The sequence below is a fragment of the Cryptomeria japonica genome, chromosome 2 (genome assembly GCF_030272615.1).
Source record: "Cryptomeria japonica chromosome 2, Sugi_1.0, whole genome shotgun sequence".
NCBI classification, from domain to species: Eukaryota; Viridiplantae; Streptophyta; class Pinopsida; order Cupressales; family Cupressaceae; genus Cryptomeria; species Cryptomeria japonica.
This window is the reverse complement of record NC_081406.1, coordinates 38,018,387-38,039,614: the sequence shown is the minus strand read 5'-3', so window position 1 is coordinate 38,039,614 and position 21,228 is coordinate 38,018,387.

Here is a 21,228-nt window from a genome sequence, read left to right as displayed (position 1 = left end):
AGCAGTCCCATCAACGTACCATCAGTGCATAAAATTTCCTCATAATGGAGTCGAGGTAACGGTCAATGGTGATCCAAATCCATTCATATATTGCAATAACTTGAGATCACATACTGAGATTATCATTCCCAGCAATCGTGAGGCTACTCCTTCTTCAGCATATATTGATCCTGAGTCATTAAAGCCCTCGACATCCAAACAAGGTGAACTTAGAGCCAAGTTTCAAGACAAAGGCATGGGAGAATACACTCTGAATCAAACAATGTTCTTACGACAAGTCATGAACTCCCCCAAGGAATATGGGAGGCCACATCCTAATAAGCAAATCTCCATCATGCTACTCAAATGGGATCCTACCGTCTTTCAAAAATGGGGCGAACTAGAGGAAGAAAATTTATATAAAATGCTATATAAGGACGCTGAAGATGATACACATGATCAAATTATGATACCCTGTGAAAACTATGGTAAAGGTTTCAAAATTCTGCAGAGATTCGGGTATGATGGAAAAAGTCCTCTCGGACTACGCAAAGAAGGTGTCATGGAGCCTCTACAACCTGAGCTAACTACAAGAAGGGAACGCTCTAAGGGGCTTGGTTTTCTGAATCCCAAGATTCAAAACAAGAGAACAAAATAGATATGGCGAGTCAAAGTGGCTGAAGTTCAACAAGAGGATAATTATTCCACAGACTCCAATGAGTGGGAATGGGGTTCAGACAAATCCTCCAGCGACTATGAACTCAATGAGACATTTAGAGAGCCAGATGAACCTACAGAGGAGGAGGAGTTTTACAAGAAATTCAGAGTTGGTCAAGAACCGACCCATAAGGATCCCGCACAAGCTTCGTTTCAGGGCCCTAGGTCAGGATCACATAGGATGAGGACACCTGTCCCTGAGGGTGCTACTAGTAATGATAATTTGGACTCACTCACGATCGACACTGATGAGGAGAGTGCCATTGACGACCTCGATGACTATCTTGACATACCTGAATATAACCACATCTTCACTATTAGCCTTGCGGACTCTAAAAACACTAAAGATCTTCCCCTCGTTCACCCCCAACTCATTGACTGGGATCAGGATGGACCACCACAGTTTGATACATTTCAAAATGATGAAGCTATTGTTGATTATCTTGGCATTCGTGATGATCTTCCTCTTGGAGACCATAAAGCAGGATATGCCATAGAGCTAAATAACATGGCATACTTTGGTGAGGGTGTCGGGCCTTCTAGTCGCAAAAATGTGAAAATAAAGACAAAACAAGGGTTTTATGGCGAAAACCACACTGTGGTGCTCTCTGACTCTAAAAAAGTAAAAAGAAAGGACATATCTGAGGGTGAAAACCTCTCTGAGGCGCCCGAAGATGGAAGGCTTGACATTCTCCCAGCATCATATGAGGAAAAATCATCCATGTTGGTAGAGGAGACTATAAAGACAAACATTGGTACAGCGGAGGTTCCACACAACATATTTTTGGCTCAATCATTGACAGAGACCGAGAAAGCAAGGTTCATAAGCTTCTTTAAGGAACGACAAGTCAACTTCGCATGGTCTTATGCTGATATGCCTGGACTAGACCCCGATTTAGTAATGCATCATTTAACAGTCAAACCGGGGGCAAAACCAGTAAAACAGAAATTGAGGAAAATGCATCCACAGGTGGCATTGCTAGTCAAGGCAGAGCTGGAGAAATTACTAGATGTCGGATTCATACGCCCAATTGATTATCCTGAATGGATTTCCAACTTAGTACCTGTTAGCAAACCAGATCGCAGCATCCGAATATGTACAGACTTCAGGGATATCAACAAGGCTTGTCCGAAGGACGATTTCCCACTGCCAAACATTGATTTAATTGTTGATCTTACAGCAGGCCATGAGATGTTATCTTTAATGGACGGATTTTCTGGATATAATCAGATCAAGATTGCACCTGAAGATCAACATAAAACATCATTCACTTGTCCATGGGGAACCTTCTGCTAGAATGTCATGCCCTTTGGGTTGAAGAATGCAGGTGCCACGTATCAACGAGCCATGACTACTATCTTCCATGATCTCATGCATGTAACAGTGGAAGATTATGTTGACGACCTTTTGGTTAAATCAATAGACAGAAATACACACTTGGACATACTTTCAGTTGCTTTTGACAGGCTGGAAAAATATAAGGTAAGATTAAACCCAAAGAAATGTGTCTTTGGAGTAACCTCCGGGAAGCTCCTAGGATTCATTGTGTCTAAAAGAGGAATAGAAGCGGATCCAGCAAAAGTCAAGGCTATCTTGGACATGCCGCCACCTAAGAATATCAGTCAACTTCGGTCTTTACAAGGGAGACTCCAGTCTATACGAAGATTCATAGCACAACTTGCAGATAAGTGCAATCCTTTCCAACACCTGCTACACAAAAATATTAAGTTCAAATGGGATGAGAACTGTCAACAGGCTTTTCAGGCACTTAAAGACTATCTTTTGAACCCGCCAGTTTTGATGCCACCAATTCAAGATCAACCATTGTTACTTTACATATCAGCTACTCCGACAGCACTGGAGGCACTCCTAGCACAGCAAATACCTGACGGCAAGGAAAAAACAGTCTACTATATCAGTCGCACATTGGTGGGATATGAGCTGAACTACACACCAATTGAGCGTGCATGTCTTGCTGTGGTCTTCGCTTCACAAAAATTACGACATTACATGCTTACTCACAAGACCAAGTTGATTGCCAGAATTGATCCACTAAAATATCTGCTCAACAAAGCTACACTTACTGGGCGACTGGCCAAGTGGGTAATGATTTTGAGTGAATTCGACATTGAATACGTGGACAGAAAAGCCATAAAAGGACAAGCCATCGCAGATCAATTGGCAGATGCTCCCATGATAGATGATGTTCCTCTACAGTCAGAATTTCCAGATGAGTCCATTCTAACAATATCACCTGCAAAGCCATGGAAACTATACTTTGATGGCTCATACACACAGCATGGGGCAGGAGCGGGTATACTCTTTATAACTCCCCAAGGCGATTCTATACCAAAGTCATACCGCTTATCATTTCCTTGTACCAACAATATAGCGGAATACGAGGCATTAACAACGGGGTTAAGAATTGCAGTTCAGTGGAAGATCCAGGAACTTCGTGTTTTTGGCGATTCTCAACTTGTCATCCGTCAAACAACTGATGATTATCAAACAAAAGATGAAAAGCTAATGCCTTACAAACAACTGGTAGATGATCTGAAACAGCACTTTGCAAAAATAGAGTTTGAGCAGATACCAAGAGAACAGAATCGTGCTGCTGATGCCATGGCTACAATTGCTTCGCTCATTGACCTACCGCAAAATGAGACCTGCTATGAGTTCCTGGTTGACAACCTGCTGATTCCGTCATATGAGGTCACTCCTACGGAAATGATATGTGTTGTTGGTCCTGAATCCCAGTTATATGGTTCCATATTCACATACCTTCGCGACAACATCTTACCTCCCGATTTATCGAACAACCAACGCCGCACTTTCATCCGCCAATCCTCCCGATACGTTATCCTAGCTGATATCCTATACCGACGAGGTCTAGATGGCACCCTCCTTAGATGTTTAGAGAGTGACGAAGCTCAGATTGCGTTACGAGAAGTACACGAAGGGATATGTGGTCCGCATACTAGTGGTCCTACCTTGGCCAAGAAACTCATCAGGACTGGATACTACTGGCCTACTATGGAAAAAGATGCATATCAGTTTGTCAAGAGGTGTAAGCAGTGTCAAATTCATGGAGACCTCATACATGCACCAGCGCAGGAACTACAGCCACTTGCATCTCCTTGGCCCTTTTGTCAGTGGGGACTCGATCTCATAGGCAAGATTCACCCTCCTTCTTCCAATGGACATAAATTCATTATCACAGCCACAGAGTATTTCACAAAGTGGATTGAAGCCGTGCCTCTCACACAAGTTACTGGGAAACAAATCGCTACTTTCATCCTGAACTACATCATTTGCCGATACGGGATTCCTACTTCCATTATTACCGATAACGGGCGTCCTTTCAAGAACCAGGATGTTCGTGAACTCTGTGAGCGCTTCCATATCTCTCATCGTTTCTCCACACCATATTACCCCCAAGGTAATGGCCAAGCTGAGGCGTCTAACAAAACAATTCTCAAAATACTTAAAAAGACAGTCGACGACGCTGGCCGTAACTGGCATGTCCAACTCAATCCCGCACTTTGGGCCTATCGTACCAGTGTCCGCACACCTACAGGAGCTACACCTTACTCACTTGTCTACGGTGCTGAAGCCATCTTGCCTATTGAGGTCGAGTTACCTTCTTTACGGGTCTCCTTGAGCAACATAATCAACGATGAAGACTACAGGGTCTCTCGCTTACAAGAACTAGAACTGCTGGAGGAACGACGACACACTGCTTTTAATCATCTCAAGGCTTACCAACAACGAATGAGTCGCAGTTACAATCACAAGGTCAAGCCTTGCACATTTGAGGTAGGTGACTTAGTCCTCAGAGAGAACCCCAAGAATCAGCAAGATAGAGAAAAGAAGGGCAAATTTGAACCCAACTGGCTTGGTCCTTACATCATCACAGCAGTATATGGATCTGGGGCATATCAGCTCTCAACTACAGAAGGTGAACCCTTGGAGGATCCTATCAACAGCATGCACCTTCGCAGGTTCTACACATAAGCTCTTTTTGAGTATCCTAATGCAAAAATGCAAAAAAAATCAAAAATTTTCAAAAATACAAAAAAATTATAAAAACAAAAAAATTGTTACTTGGTGAAAACCTGGCAAACAGGCGCCTTGTGACAACAAAAAAGAAATTGAAAAATCCAAAAAAGTAAAGAGAAATAATTTCGTCCAACGGTGAAAACCACTTCGGTGGCGCCTTGGGCAAGTACCATGGTGAAAACTGGGTCACCAGCGCCATGCGTAGGGACTTTGCTCCTCCCTCCTTCAGGATTCTCTTTCATCCTTTCACTTTGCACACACTCACAACCTATTCACTCACAATAAACTTACCCATTCCCATCATGGCTTGTTATTGATCTACCTAAGATTGGTTAGCCATCCATAACCCTCCCCTTTCACTCCCTTTTCCATCCATAATAAATCAGATCCTATCTGTGACTACGGCCAATTCCTACGTCTAGTAATGGGTGTGGAACTGAGAACATCACATGTTTCGAGGAGTACAGTTTCTTTCAGCTTTCTTCAGTCTATCCGCGCGCAATCCGCAATAAAGCAACATTTGCATCGCAAATCCGTAATAAAGTATCGGTTTCATGGATTCAGTCAGTTTCCAAGGAGACACAGTAGCAACAATGGGCTTCAACAAAATCAAATCTTTCAACAGACTCAGACAACATATGGTTCAGTGCTATCTATCCTTTTTGTGAAAGTGAACATTGTGACCACAATCAAAATTTGACTTATACAAGTGACAAGAGACACTAAACTTGAGGACTACAGTGGATGTTGGTGTCGAGTCTTAGTTTTCTTTTGATTTTATCTTTTGGTGACATGTCTTTTAGCTTTTGCAGGATGTCTTTGACTAAAAAGGCGAGGATGGGGTATCGTCACCTATTTGCATTTGCTGTCTGTGGATTGTCTTTTAGTAATGCTATGACTTGTCCAAGGATATGAGGACACTGTGAGTCTAGTATGAACTGGGGCATTCTTTGTTTGTGACTGTCTTATCTCCATGCAAACAGGTACAATGACTTTCTGGGTCGAACAAATGCCTCGATTGTCATAACCTATTCTACCATAATAAAGCTCAATGATGATAACGCACAAGAAGCTCTTTCACGTTCATATCTTCTGTCTTCCATCCCCCTTTCTTGATTGACTTCCATCGTCCTTCTCGAGTCCGCGTAGCCCGCTATCACATGACTGAGTATAATGACACACCAAAAAACATTTGCATTTCATATAGTTGCACCTGCATCACCACATATAAGCATTTCATACATACATATAGATATTGCCACTGCATCACATTCTGCATACAACACATGTTAACACATCTCACATTTTCATTATGTAAGTAATCATTTGCATTATCATATTCATTTGCATTTACATACATTCACATTTGCATCATGCATCACATATACAACATAAAAGAACAAAAAAATATATTGCATTGCATCATATACATATTTGCATCCATATCATAAGCATCACATAAGAACATTTCATCACATAAGGTACACATGCATATAGCTGCCGCAAAAATGAATCATCTCATATATAATCAAATGTGTCATAATACAATGATGTCAAAAGAATCATATGGCTACAAAAGAATCACCCGCAGGTGTCTACAATACAATAATGGTACATATACTGATACAATGGGAGCCCACTATAGCTATGAGGAACTCCCTCCCTCGGAGCCGCCTCACCTCGACGGAGTCTGAGCTATAGATGGACCTGCCCCAGGATCCCCCTGTCCCTCTGGTGGTGGTGGAGGCCCCATAACCCCACCGCTGGATGCCTGTCTCCTGCGGCTCCCTCCCGTAGCCGTCGCTGTGCGCGACGATCTATGAAAGCTCCTAGCCCGCTGATCTGCTGGCACGACTGCATAGTATAGATCCCTCCAGTAGGCGATCTCCTCTCCGGCTCGCAAAACATATGCGTAGCCTGCCCCTGCATCCTCTGCTGCCCGCCTACCTGCCCTCAGAGCTGTCTCGGCCTCTGTATATCTCTGGATGGCCTGATCTCTCTCCCGCTCTGTGTCTCGGACCCTGATCCTGAGGTGGTTCCTCTCTCGAACCAAATCCTCAATCTCATCTGCCTGGCCCTGGCAGATCTCCCGCAGCCTAAGCACCTCATCCTCCTCGGAGTCTCCGCTCTCCGTCCCTGCCTGTGGCTCCTCCTCTACAGGTGCCTGTCCCTGTGCCTCTGCCTGCACCTGTCCCTGTGCCTGTATAGGTACCTGTGGCTGTACCTGTCCCTGTCCCTCTGGCTGCACCTGTCTCTGTCCCTCTCTGGGACCCTGTGCTGCTGGCACCTGTAGGGGCAGTCCACCCCGTCCTCTCACCACTGGAGCTGCTCTCTCCTGTCCTCCCTCCCTCCGAGGTGCTACCCGTCTCTCTCCCACCACTCCCCTCCGCCTCCGCCGGCCCCTCCTCCATCATCATCCTCTCCTCCACCCTCTCCATCCACTGGCTCTGCTGGATCTGTCAATCTAGGAAATGGATGCTCTGCCCAGTACGCAGAGTACTCTGCGTCCATCCCTGCATCATCTACCTCTGGCCACATGTCCCATGGCATCGGCATCATCTCCGCTAGCTGCATCACTGCCTGATCATATGATAGCAGTGGGCCAAACTGCACCTGATCTCTGACAGTACGGGCATACATGCCCGAGCCTCGGGGCATCCTCTGAATCCTGCCATACTGCCTGCATACCCTGTCCACCAGCTGTCTCTCTAATATATAGGGCGTCCGCCCAATCAGGTACCTGCTCCGGAAGGTGTAGGGCAGCTCCAGTGCATTGTCCTCCCACTCCTCGCACCCCAGGTACGGCCTCCAGATCACCATGTCAATGTCATCAATGACTCTCCTCCAGTGCTCCAATCTCCCAATCCGAGGCTGGGATGTAATCATCGCATATAGGTGCACAAAACTCTGTCCCTGTCCTCTGCCTCTGAAATGAATAGGCCGTGTGATGGGAAGGTGCTCATAGGCCCACACCTGCAAGAGAGTCACACCGCAGCCCAACCCCACTGATCCATGGTATACAAACTGATGCAGCTCATAATACAAATGTGCTAGGACACATGGCCCCCATGCATACCTAGTGTGCTCTGCCATCAGCGTCTCCAAGGCCCCTCCCCAACCCACCGCCAATCCTCGTGTGGCCCTGTCTGGACACAAGTATCCGCTGATAACTCCCCCAACAACTGCCGGCAATGCTAATCCTGTGGCAGTCATGGTGTCCCAGGCTACATGGCCTGCTCGCATCTCCAACTCAGGATCCTGAAAGACCCGTCTCAAGGCCTCCCTGTCACCATCACGGTCGTAGGGGATCAACTCTCCATCAATGGGAACATGTAATATCCTGTATACATCCTCCAATGTCACTGTCATCTCACCCATCGGCAGGTGAAACGTGCATGTCTCTGAGTGCCATCTCTCGGCCAACGCAGTCAGCAACCCCATGTTTGCCCAAAACTCGGGCACATAGAGCATATGTGTGAGGCCCATCTCCTCAACGGAAATCATGTCCTGGATAGACAACTCTGGTCGCAGTCTCTGTGTCGACGGGAATCTCTCCCATGACTCCAACATCGGCAAATACTCCTGCAGTCAAGCAACTCAATCATGTCAGTTATCGTGGCATTCACTGTTTATCACAAAATGCTACTTGCTATCTAAATGCATATGGCTATATACACTAGTGACATTCACTGTTCATCACAAAGTGTTGCTATCTATCCTAGTAGTGCTCCCTGTTCATCACAAAGTACTACGTGTGTGACATTCCCTGTTCATCACAAAGTGTCACTCACATTCGCACTCCCTGTTCATCACAAAGTGCTGTCTATCTTGGTGCTCCCTGTTCATCACAAAGTGCCTTGATCTATCCTAATCTTCCTAGAGGACCTGCTTGAGTGTATCCTCTCAGCATCTTATCCAATCGACAGCGTATGTTCAGCACAGAACTGCCGATTTGACCTAAAGGACTAAAACCATGCATTTAAACACACAAACGCACTTTTTCAACACACACGCGCTTTTAACTCATAAACGCGCTTATAGACTGCATACACGCGCCTCTGCAACACAGACGCGCTTTTTGAACACAAACGTGCCTATGCCAGACACAAACGCGACCAGGGAACACAGACGTCCCTGCATGACATAAACGCTACTAAAAATCACAGACGCCTTTGAATTTCACAAACGCGTTCGCATTCAACACAAACGCGGTTCCAGGCACAGACGCGCCTGGATCCGACACAGACGCACCTGTTGGACACAGACGCGCCTGGCGCTGACACAGACGTGGTTGCGCGTTTTTGCACTTTTAAACTATCCTATTTCTAGCGCATTTATTGCTCCTAAACATGCATTAATGACAAAACTCGAAATGCGTGAAAGTACGAGGAGGTTTTCGGGTACTTACCGGCTCTCCTGCATCGGCTGGTCGCTGGAATCGGCGGACACGGTCGAATCTATGAACGAATGCCATCGCTGCTGACTGCTGCTGCTCTTTTCTCGCTCTGCACTGTGATCTTCTAAGGGTGTGGATGACAATGAGGATGTCTTTTGCCCGTGGTCTATCTTATAGCCTACCCTAGCCCTGCCCTTCATTTCCCGAGTCAGTATTCTTCATCCTGTGACTTTGTCACATTATTCGCTTAACCCATTCTATTCCATCGTTCTTATCGAGAGATTGTCTGCAATCTTTTCAGACATTTTCATCCAATCTCTCGAGGGGGCATATAATTCCTTATTCTGGGGCAACTCTGTATCAGTTCATCTTATCTTCTTTGAAACAACGCGACAAGCCGCATTGTCTCAAAGAGGGGCAAAATGTAGACACCCAAAATTGTCATGTCTAATTAAATAAATATTTTATTTATTTAATTATCTAAGCCTAATTCTTCTATTAATTAAATAAATTTTTATTTATTTAATTAATTCATTTATCCTCTTCTAGCCTTATTTCTCATTTAAATAAATACATTTATTTATTTAAATTATCCCTTTTCTAAATTAAATAAATATTTTATTTATTTAATTGTCCTACTTCTTCTATTAATTAAATAAATCTTTATTTAATTAATTCATTATCTTTTTCTACACATGACACATGTCATTCATCTCTTAATTCCTACACTACCTACCTCTTTCATTATTTTGGTATTTCTTATACCTACCCTCTAATCCTAGCCGACCTCTCTTTTTACACCTCTCAATCTTAACCCTCCATTTTCTATTGTGTCTTCTATTTAAGGAGATGCTTTCTTCATTGTCAAACCCTAATCCCTAAGGACATACCCTAACTACTGGATCAATTGACTACACTACAATTCTACTTGCAACCACATTCCGTTCTTTATTGAGCTCTTGTGCATACAAAAATCTGAGAGCAAGCATATCAAACAAGATCAATGGAGATAGGAAGAATGGAGATCAAAACCCTAGTGGACATGTGATGGTATAATCTTTGTGATTTTGAGTTATTTGCATTGTCTTAGGTTATCTTCATATGTTATGGTGGATCTTTGTTCATTGTTAGGCTAGGGTTTGGTGGTTGAATCCATTTTAGTCTTTCAATATTGTTGTTTATTGCTATCCATTTTCACCATATACACTACCCTTTCCTCAGTCTATGTTCCCATATTAGGGTTGTCCAAGCTAAACTAAGGATTGTTACCTACTAGGTGGAAAAGTTGCTTGACAACTTTGAAAAGTTGTCATGCAACTTTTGCAACTTTTGAGCAACTTTCTCAATGTTTCTTTTCTTGACTCCTAGGCCCACATTGGGATAACCTAAGGACACCACCATGCTAAGAAGGACCCTAAACACCTCAAAGGCACACATACCCTCTACTTTCAAGAAAAACTCAACTTTTGACTTAAGACCCTAGGACCTCAACTAAGACCTAAACTAGACCCAATGAGCACATGGATCTTATTGTATATATAGTGGCTTCTTAAAGAAGCAAGAACACAATCAAAATCAAATGGTGGGAGCCCTTTTGAAGGGTGCTCCTACACCATACTCCCCCTCTGCAACAAACTAAGGAACTAGGGGAGTGAGGAGAGCCGTATCAATGCCAAGCTTCTTGAACTTGCTTTCTTCAACCCAAGTAGCTTCAGACATAGGTTGATCTGCCCGCTTCACAAAGTGCTCGATGTAGACCTGGTCTCTAGTAGACTTCTTCACCCTTGACTCCAAGATCTCCTCTTCTATAGGCTGCTTCACTTGGGGTAAGGCATTCACATCCAAGTCTTGTAGTACCTTGGCTTGATTCTCAATCTGCCTTGCTATCTCACCTTTGTACATGATCAGTTCAACAACATTGGAGATTGGTGAAATGGCTAAGTCTGAAGGAAGATCAGCCTTGTAGGTGTTCTCACCATATTTTGACAGAATTCTACAAGGTCCTACCCTCTTCATTTGTAGTTTAGTAGGGTTACCACTTTGCATTCTAGCTTTGCTTAGATGGACCATCACATAGTCACCCACCTTGAACTGAACCTCTCTCCTTTTCTCATCCACTTTTGCTTTCAGTTTTTGAGTAGACTCTAGGATGGCTTTCTTGACCTGTTCTTGTACTTCCTTGATGGTTTGAGTGAAGTCCTCTGCTTGTCCACTCTTCATCTCCATGGAACCAAGCTCCCTGAGTTCGCACACTCCCCTTGGATGTCTACCATAGACAACCTCAAAAGGACTCCTTCCAGTGGTCCTATTCACACTGTCATTATAGGCATACTTTGCTTGAGGAATGATTAGATCCCATGTCTGCCCATACTCCTTAGTTAGACACCTCAACAAGTTGCCTAACACCCTATTAATGACTTCAGTTTGACCATCATTTTGTGGATGGTAAGCTGAGGTAAATGAGAGATTAGTTCCTAGTCTCCTCCATAATGTTTGCCAAAAATTGCCCATGAACTTGCTGTCCCTGTCTGAAACAATGCTTAAGGGGAGTCCATGAATCCTTACAATCTCCTTAAAGAAAAGATGTGCAATATAGCTAGCATCATGTGTAGTCCTACATGGAATGAAATGGCTCATCTTGGAAAATCTATCTACTACCACATAGATGCTATCCACTCCTGTCTATGTCTTGGGGAGTCCTACTACAAAGTCCATGCTTATACATTCCCAAGGCCTATTTGGGACCGGCAATGGTTGATAGATTCCAACATTACTTGATCCTCCTTTTGCCCTTTGACACACACCACATTGCTCCACATACCTTTTCACATCTCTTGGCAACTTGGGCCAATAGTAGTACCTCTATACTAGATCCAAGGTTTTGTTGACTCCAAAGTGTCCACTTAGACTACCATTGTGTTTCTCTTGGATGAGGTTTTCTCTCATGGATCCTCTAGGCACACATAACTGATTACCTTTGAACAAGAGACCATTTTGGAGAGTGTAGTCTGCATACTCACCATGAAAATGGTTCTCAAACTCCTTGCAAACTTTGTAGGCTGATAAGAAGTCTTCATCTCCTTCATAGAGGTCCTTGAAACCTTCTATTCCTATGCTTTGCAATTGTAACTCTTGAACTGTCAACAACTTCCTGCTTAAAGCATATGCCACCTTGTTGAGTTGCCCCTTATAATGCTTGATGGTGAAGGTGAAGGATGGAGGTATTCCATCCATTTCAAATGTCTATTTCTAAGCTTCTCTTGAGTGTTAATGTAACTCAAAGCCTGGTTGTCTGTGAACACCACAAATTCCTTTGGGAGTAGGTAATGCCTCCATTTTTTGAGAGACTGAACTAGTGCATACAACTCTAGGTCATAGGCTAAGTACTTCTTCTTTGCTTCATTGAGCTTCTCACTAAAAAATGCCACAGGTCTTCCCTCTTGACTCAATACACCCCCTAATGCAATTCCACTTGCATCACACTCCAATGTGAATAGCTTGTCAAAAGTAGGTAGGAGTAGGATGGGTTTTGTGGCTACTTCTTGCTTCATTAATTGGAATGCTTTATTAGCCTGCTCAGTCCATTTGAACTTAGTTTTAAGGCCTCCTTTTATGGTGTCAAGGACTAGTGCACATATGCCACTAAAGTTCCTCACAAACTTCCTACAGAATTGAGCTAAACCATGGAAACTCCTAACTTCAGTCCCTGTTCTAGGGGCAGGCCAATTCAAGATTGCCTCCACTTTGCTTGGATCCATCTTCAAGGTTCCCTTAGACACCACAAATCCTAAGTAGATCAGCTCCTACTTCAAGAAGTCACATTTCTCTAGGTTGATTGATAACTTCTCTTCATGCAACCTCTCTAAGACTAACCTCAAATGCTCAAGGTGCTCCTCTTTGGTTCTGCTATAGACGAGTATGTCATCTAAATACACCACCACAAACCTACCTGTGAAGTCTTTTAACACCTCATTCATCAACCTCATGAAGGTGCTTGGGGCATTGGTGAGTCCAAATGGCATCACAAGCCATTCATACAACCCTTCTGTGGTCTTGAAAGTAGTCTTCCACTCATCTCCCTCCTTCATTCTAATTTGGTGATAACCACTTTTAAGGTCCAACTTGGTAAAATACATAGCACCCCCTAAACAGTCCATCAAATCCTCTATTCTAGGAATAGGAAACCTATACCTTATAGTGATCCTATTGATTTCCCTTGAATCAGTGCAAAGTCTCCACTTGCCTCCCTTCTTTGATGCTAGCACTATCGGGACTGCACATGGGCTGATGCTCTTCTTAATCAGTCCTTGTTCCAACAACTCCTGCACTTGCCTTGCCACCTCCTTGTTTTGGTCAGGTGTGAGCTTATATGCAGCTTTAATAGGTAGGGATGCACCAGGAAAAAAGTCCATTTGATGGCTTATAGACCTTCTTGGTGGGAGTGTTGTAGGTGCTCCATCACTCACTATGTCCTTATACTCTTGCAACATTTGCTTCACCTCCTTGGGTACCTCTGCCTACAACTTGTCTTCCTCCTCCTTTGGCTTCACAAAGATGACACACCTCACTGTCTCCTCCTCATGTAACAAGTGTAAGAACTCTTTACCAGTAGCCAATAAGACACTAGGTGTTCTTGAGGTTCCCTCTTCATTCTCTGTCAAAGGCTGAATCTTAAAGGTTCTGCTATCCTTCTTAAGGGAAATGGAGTTCTCCTCTCCATCATAGATCACCTTCCGATCAAATTGCCAGGGTCTACCTAGTAATAGGTGATAGGCTTCCATGGGTAACACATCACAAGGGATCTTATCCTTGTATCCTCCAATAGAGAACTCTACCCAAGTCTGTTGATTGACAAGCACACTCTGCTCCTGGTTCAACCAAGTCACCTTGTAAGGGTTAGTATGGGGTATCCTTGTTAGTTTCAACTTCTTGGCTACCTCCTCTGATATTATGTTATCAGTTGACCCTGAATCAACTACCACCTTGCAAAATTTACCAAGGATCTTGCATCTCACCCTAAACAATGCTCTCCTATGCTTAGGTTCATTCTTAACCGGCTGTCTTATCAAGACCCTATTGAACATTAGATTCTCTCCAATCTCTGATTCAATATGGTCTACCTCAGGTGTCTTGCTGCTTGATGTGTCTTCATGAGCATAAGCAACCCTCTTTCCACTGTTTGATGAGGTAGGCTTGTCAGGGCATCTATAGGCCGGGTGCCCCAATTGACCACAATTGTAACATTTCATAGTTGCAAAGTAGGAGTTACCCCTGTTGGTACCTCTACCCCTACTTGGACCACCTTGTGCACCTCTTCCTCTAGAATAGCGCCCTCAGAGATTGGCTTCATTGCTATGCTCAGTCAACTTGGCTTCTCCTTGGTTCCTTTGCTCATTTGCCTTTCTTTGGTAACCACCTCGATGATTCATTTGTTCTCTACCTCTGCCTCTACCCCTACTATTAGAGTCTCCTTTTCTTTTGTTCCTCTCTTCCACCTTGGTAGCAAGATGATGACATTTTTGGATAGTGGTAGGAGTCCATAGGCTTATCTCCTCTTGAATGTTCCACTTTAGGCCGCTTAGATACCTAGCCACCTTGATAGACTCATCTTCTTGGACTTTGGATCTAAGACAAAGCTTTTGAAATTCTTTAGTGTAGGAGGTCACATCAAGGTCTTTTTGTTTCAATCCTTGTCTCTTCTTATGAAGTTGGACTTCATAATCCTCTAGTAAGTAGTTCTCCTTGATCTTACTCACCATGGCCTTCCAATTGGCAAGAGGTAGCTTCCCCATGGTAACTCTCTCTTCTTGCAGGTACTTCCACCATGTCAAAGCTGCTCCCCTTAGTCTTGATTTGGCAAATTTAACCTTTTGAGCTTCTGTCACTCCCTCACACTCAAAGTGGTTCTCCATACCCTCAATCCATTCCATGACAGTGTCAATGTCCATCCTTCCACTGAAATGTGGCAATCCTTCAAAAGCTTTGGTGTTCAAAGCCTTAATAGCCTTTACAAATGGTTCTTCATTGAACAAGGGATCTGGTTCAGGTATAATGTCATCTATGTCTATAGTCTTCTTTCCTTTATCCTTGGTGTCCTCACCCCAAGGTCCATGTGTCCTCTGATCCACCACTTCTTGCAGCTTCTCCCTTATCTCACTCATAGCTTCTTCAAGGAGTCTATTCTTCTCCTTCTGCTCTTCTACCTCCCTAGCAAGCTTTGCATTAGTGACCATTATGCTTTCCCCTACTGATTCACCAAAATATAGAGACATGCACGGTCCACCAAACCTTTAACTTGCTCTGATACCAATTTGATGGGATGGGGTCTAGGATAGACTAGCCTAGTCTATGCTCTTGGATCCTTTCCTTGGATCACCAGGTGTTCTAACCAACCCTAGGGTCTTTAGGATTTTTCCCTGCTTGTGGAATCCCCTGACCTTTCCCAATCCACCCACCAACAACTTGAAAAACTACTCCTAAGGTCTCACCTACCCATGAGATTCAAAGAACCCTTACTTAGGCTAATAAGGGTTTGGCTTGTTCCACACCTTCCTAGGTCCTAACAAGGTCAAGATAGCTCTTAGAGATGGTTTTCCATCCATTCATGTGCCCCCAAGAGGTTTCAAGCTTCCAACCCCTTACCGATTTCACTATTTGGTCTTTTGTCTACAAAATAAGGCTACAAGGATTGTGTACAATTAGGCCTCCTATCCGGTCTTCTAGGGCTCCCTCTTGCAAACGATGCATATTCTTGTCAAACTTCCCAAAAGACCTACTATTCATTTGGCAAGGGCTCAAATATTTTTCTGGTTTTGGGCTTCCAAGTGTCTGTACACTGCCCTAGGTGAATTTTGGGGTTTTTAAGGGTTTTAAAGAGGGTTTTTAGGCCTGCCAGGGTCATAGTGTTGGTTTGATGCTCTTGCCACCTTGTATGGATTGGTGGAAGCTCCTCCTTCTCACCAATGGTGCTCCACTCACCCCTCTACAACTCCTCCAAAGTGTGCCTCCTCCTCTGACCTTCCTTGCTCTCCTGGACCTCTGCACTTTAACCCTTCCTAGCCGGGCACTGTCTAGTCTCGCCTAGGAGTGGGTCTTTAGTTGGCTTCCCTACATCTTCAAGGGCCCTAATTGCTCTGAAGTAATGTATAGGGTCTACACTCTCATTCCCCATGGTTTTATGGTGATTCCACAATGGGGAATGGAGTTATGAACCCATTGACACAAACCAGTCCAAAACTGGATAGTGGGAAGCAAGTTTACAAAATATTTACAAACACACACAACCTGCAAAACAACACCTAATATAAATGCTCAATATGAAAGTATTTACACCATACAAGACTCTTTACATAGTTTTGTTTGAAGATCAATCCATTATCATTCCTTCATTGCTCCATTAGTGCCCACTGGCAACAAAATTGCAGTCACAGTCAAGTCACTTTGCTTGGGCCGTACAACAATTGACATCCAACCCATTATCTTAGGGTTTGCAAATACTTATACTACCATTTCCTTGGTCTGAGTGCCCATATTAGGGTTGTCCATGCTAAACTAAGGATTGTTAGCTACTAGGTGGAAAAGTTGCTTGACAACTTTGAAAAGTTGTCATGCAACTTTTGCAACTTTTGAGCAACTTTCTCAATGTTTCTTTTCTTGACTCCTAGGCCCACATTGGGCTAACCTAAGGACACCACCATGATAAGAAGGACCCTAAACACCTCAAAGGAACACATACCCTCTACTTTCAAGAAAAACTCAACTTTTGACTTAAGACCCTAGGACCTCAACTAAGACCTAAACTAGACCCAATGAGCACATGGCTCTTATTGTATATACAGTGGCTTCTTAAAGAAGAAAGAACACAATCAAAATAAAATTGTGGGAGCCCTTTTGAAGGGTTCTCTTGCACCATGCACCCACCAAACTGATAATCCCAACAGTAGCATCAAAGCCATCAACAACATCAACAACACCAATACTCCCATCACCAGCATCGACAACACCACTAATCCCATCTGTAGCAATAGTAGCACCAACTGTACCAATAAAACTGATACTCATAGTAGTAGCATCAACAAAATCGATAATCTTTCCAACAGCCCCAACATTCCCATCTCCAAAATATCACAAACCCGTAACCAATACACTCTTCAATTCAAAAGACATGCCAGCCTGGTACAGTAATCAGATATTAGAGAGTGATCCAGAGAACTAATCACATGAGTGGGAATTTGATTCAGTGAATCTAAATCCTTTAGACGAGGAAGACAAATTGCCTCCACCACCTCATAAAAATATCCCAGTTTATGGAGAGGCATGGATAAAAACCTTTTGGGTTCGTGAGCAAGAAGCAACTCCCACAGGCCCTACGTCAAATCCGACACTAGAACCTGACAAGGAGAGTACTATCGACAAACTTAACTCATCTATATTAATCCTCATTGACGCCTCCTCTGAACTCAACCTAATTGATGAGGTCATGCCTATCATCCACCCCGAACTCATCGACTGGAACTAGCCAAATCCCGCATGTCTTGATCACTTCCAAAACACTGAGGCTCTCATCGAATTTTTAGAAATATGGGATAACATACCAAGTGAGGATCATAAAGCTAGATTTTCCATCAAACTTAATAGCACAACGTACTTTGGGGCAGATGCAAAAACTTTCAGCTACAAAATCATCACAATAAAATATGGATCTTCCAGTGAAAACCACACTGTGGCACTGTTTGATCCCAAAAAAGTAAAAATAAAGAGCGTATCCAAAGGTGAAAACCTCTCCAAGGTGCCTGCGGATGAAAGGTTTGACATCATCCCCTCTAGTACAAATCAGGAGAGATCAATTATCCTAATCAAAGAAACAAAATAATTCAATGTGGGGACCCCTGAGACTCCTCACCAAATACATTTGGCATCTCTACTAACTCCAGAGGAACAACCAAAATTTGTGGAATTCTTCTAGAAGCATCAAATCAACTTTGCATGGTCTTATGCAGACATGCATAGCTTAGATCCTGATTTGGTCATGCATCACCTAACTGTGGCAGAAGGAGCTAAACCTATAAAACAAAAACTCAGAAAGATGCACCCACAAATTGTTGTTCTTGTCAAGGCAAAACTCAAAAAGATCTTATATGTTGGTTTTATCCAACCAATCGATTATGCAGATTGGATCTCCAACATTGTACCTATCGGCAAGCCTAATGGGGGCATCCGTATCTATATAGACTTTAGAGATTTGAACAAGGCATACCCTAAAGATGACTTCCCCTTAACAAACATCGACATGATTGTCGATCTAACAATGGGTCATGCAATGCTTTCTCTTATGGATGGCTTTTCAGGGTACAACCAAATCAAGATTGCTCCAGAGGATCAACATAAAATTGCTTTCACATGTCCATGGGGAACATATTTTTGGAATGTGATGTCATTTGGTCTGAAGAATGCAAGGGCAACCTATGAAAGAGCTATGACTACCATCTTTTATGATATGATGCACACCATAATGGAAGATTACGTCGATGATTTACTAGCTAAATCATTAACAAGAGAAGGTCATTTGGAAATACTGGGTCAAATCTTTAACATATTAAAGCAATATCATGTTCATCTTAATCCCAAGAAATGTGTCTTTAGATAAACCTCCGAGAAGCTCCTAGGATACAATGTCTCAAGTAAAGGCATTGAAGTAAATCTGGTGAAAGTCAAAGCAATCATGGACATGCCACCTCCCAAGAACATTAGTCAGTTAAGGACACTACAAGGGTGGTTACAATCAATTCGGCGATTCATTGCACAATTGGCTGATAAGTGTCATTCCTTCATGAATCTATTACACAAGAATATCCGCTTTCAATGGGATACAAAGTGCCAACAAGCATTCCAAATGCTTAAAGACTACTTGATGAATACACCGTTGCTGATCCCACCAGATCCAAATAGACCTCTATTGCTATATATTTCAGCTACAAATATGAGATTAGGAGTACTGCTGCCACAAGACAATGTAGAAGGAAAAGAATGTGCTGTATACTATATCTCTCGCACATTGGTAGGCTATGAACTCAATTACACACCTATTGAGTGAGCTTGCCTAGTAGTTATCTTAGCAGCCACCAAATTAAGGCACTACATGTTAACACACAAGGTACAACTCATCGCCAAAATTGATCCACTCAAATACCTACTTAGCAAGGCAGCATTAATAGACCGCTTGGCCAAATGGGTTATGATATTGACTGAATTTAATATCGAGTATGTAGACCGCAAAGCAATCAAGGGGCAAGCTATTACAGATCAGTTGGCTGATGCACCCCTCATAGATGACCATCCTCTTGTTTCCAACTTTCTAAGAAAAGAAATATTCATGATCATAGCTACACAACCATGGAAGCTCTATTTTGATGGCTCATATACTAGACATGGCTTGGGGGCATGTATTCTTTTTTTCACACCTCAAGGTGACAGCATCCCGAAGTCATATAGGCTCACTTTCCGATGCACCAATAATATAGTAGAATATGAGGCTTTGATCGTAGGACTCAGATTGGCTAAACAATGGCATCTAAAAGAGCTACAGGTATATGGGGATTCTCAACCAGTCATCCAACAAGTCACCGATGAGTAGCAAACTAAGGATGATAAACTCATGCCATATAAAACAATGGTGGATAGTTACAAAGAATCATTTACAACTATCACATTTGAGAAAGTACCTAAAGATAAGAATTGAGCTGCCGACACAATGGCTACAATTCCATCTCTCCTAGATCTTCCACAAAATTCAACACGCTACTAGTTCTTGGTAGAACAGCTTTGGATCCCCGCGTATGATATCCTCGAAACTAAAATGATATGTCGCCTAGTCGGTTCCAAATCCCCATGGTATGGTGAGTCCTTCACTTACCTCCACGATCACACACTTCATCCTAGCCAATCCAATAACTAACGAAAAAACCTTCATCCACCAAACTACTCTATACACCATCATTACCGAAACCCTATACAGGCGATGTCTTGATGGTACTCTCCTTCGATGTTTGGAACAAGATGAGATAAGAAAGGCCTTGGAAGAGGTACATGAAGGAATTTGTGGGGCTCACTCAAGTGGTCCTTCACTCGCAAAGAAGATCATGTACGCTGGATACTATTTGCCATCCATGAAAAAAGACTCCTACTATTTTGTCAGAAAATGCAAGAAGTGCCAATTTCACGGAGACCTGATACATGCACCAGCACAGGAATTGCAACCAATCACAACAACATGGCCCTTTTGCCAATGGGGACTTGACCTTGTGGGTAAAATTCATCCATCTTCATCCAACGACCATAAATTTATCATTACCACCACAAAATACTTCACAAAGTCGATCGAAGCCGTTCCACTTACCCAAGTCACCGACAAGAAGATCACCTCATTCATCCTTAATTACATCATCTGCTGGTATGGTGTACCCATGTCCATCATCACTGATAATGGGCTTCATTTCAAAAATCAGGATGTCTGTGAGCTTTGTGAGAAGTTTCACATCCAACATCGTTTTTCCACTCCCTATTACCCACAAGAAAATGGTCAAGCTAAAGCATCAAACAAAAACATATTAAGGATCCTTAAAAAGATAGTCAATGATGCTGGCCGTGATTGGCACATTCGATTAAATCCAACACTATGGGCGTATCGAACTAGCATTCGAAACCCTATAGGCACAACTCCCTACTCACTGGTCTATGGAGAAGAATCCATCCTACATATTGAGGTTGAAATACCATCTCTTCGTTGCACAATCTGATAGAGTATGAAGCATACCGGGTCTCCCATCTTCAGGACAAGCTGCATACAACCACCTAAAATCCGATTAGCGGCACATGAGCAGAAGCTACAATCATCGGGTTAAAACTCATACATTTGAGGTAGGCGATCTTGTTCTTAGGGAGAATCCTTGCAACCAACCAAATAGAGAACATTAGGGCAAGTTTGAATCCAACTGGCTGGGTCCATATGTTATCACTGCTTTGTTTGGATTTGGGGCATATTAGTTGGCAAATTTAGAAGGGGAACTGCTAGAAGATC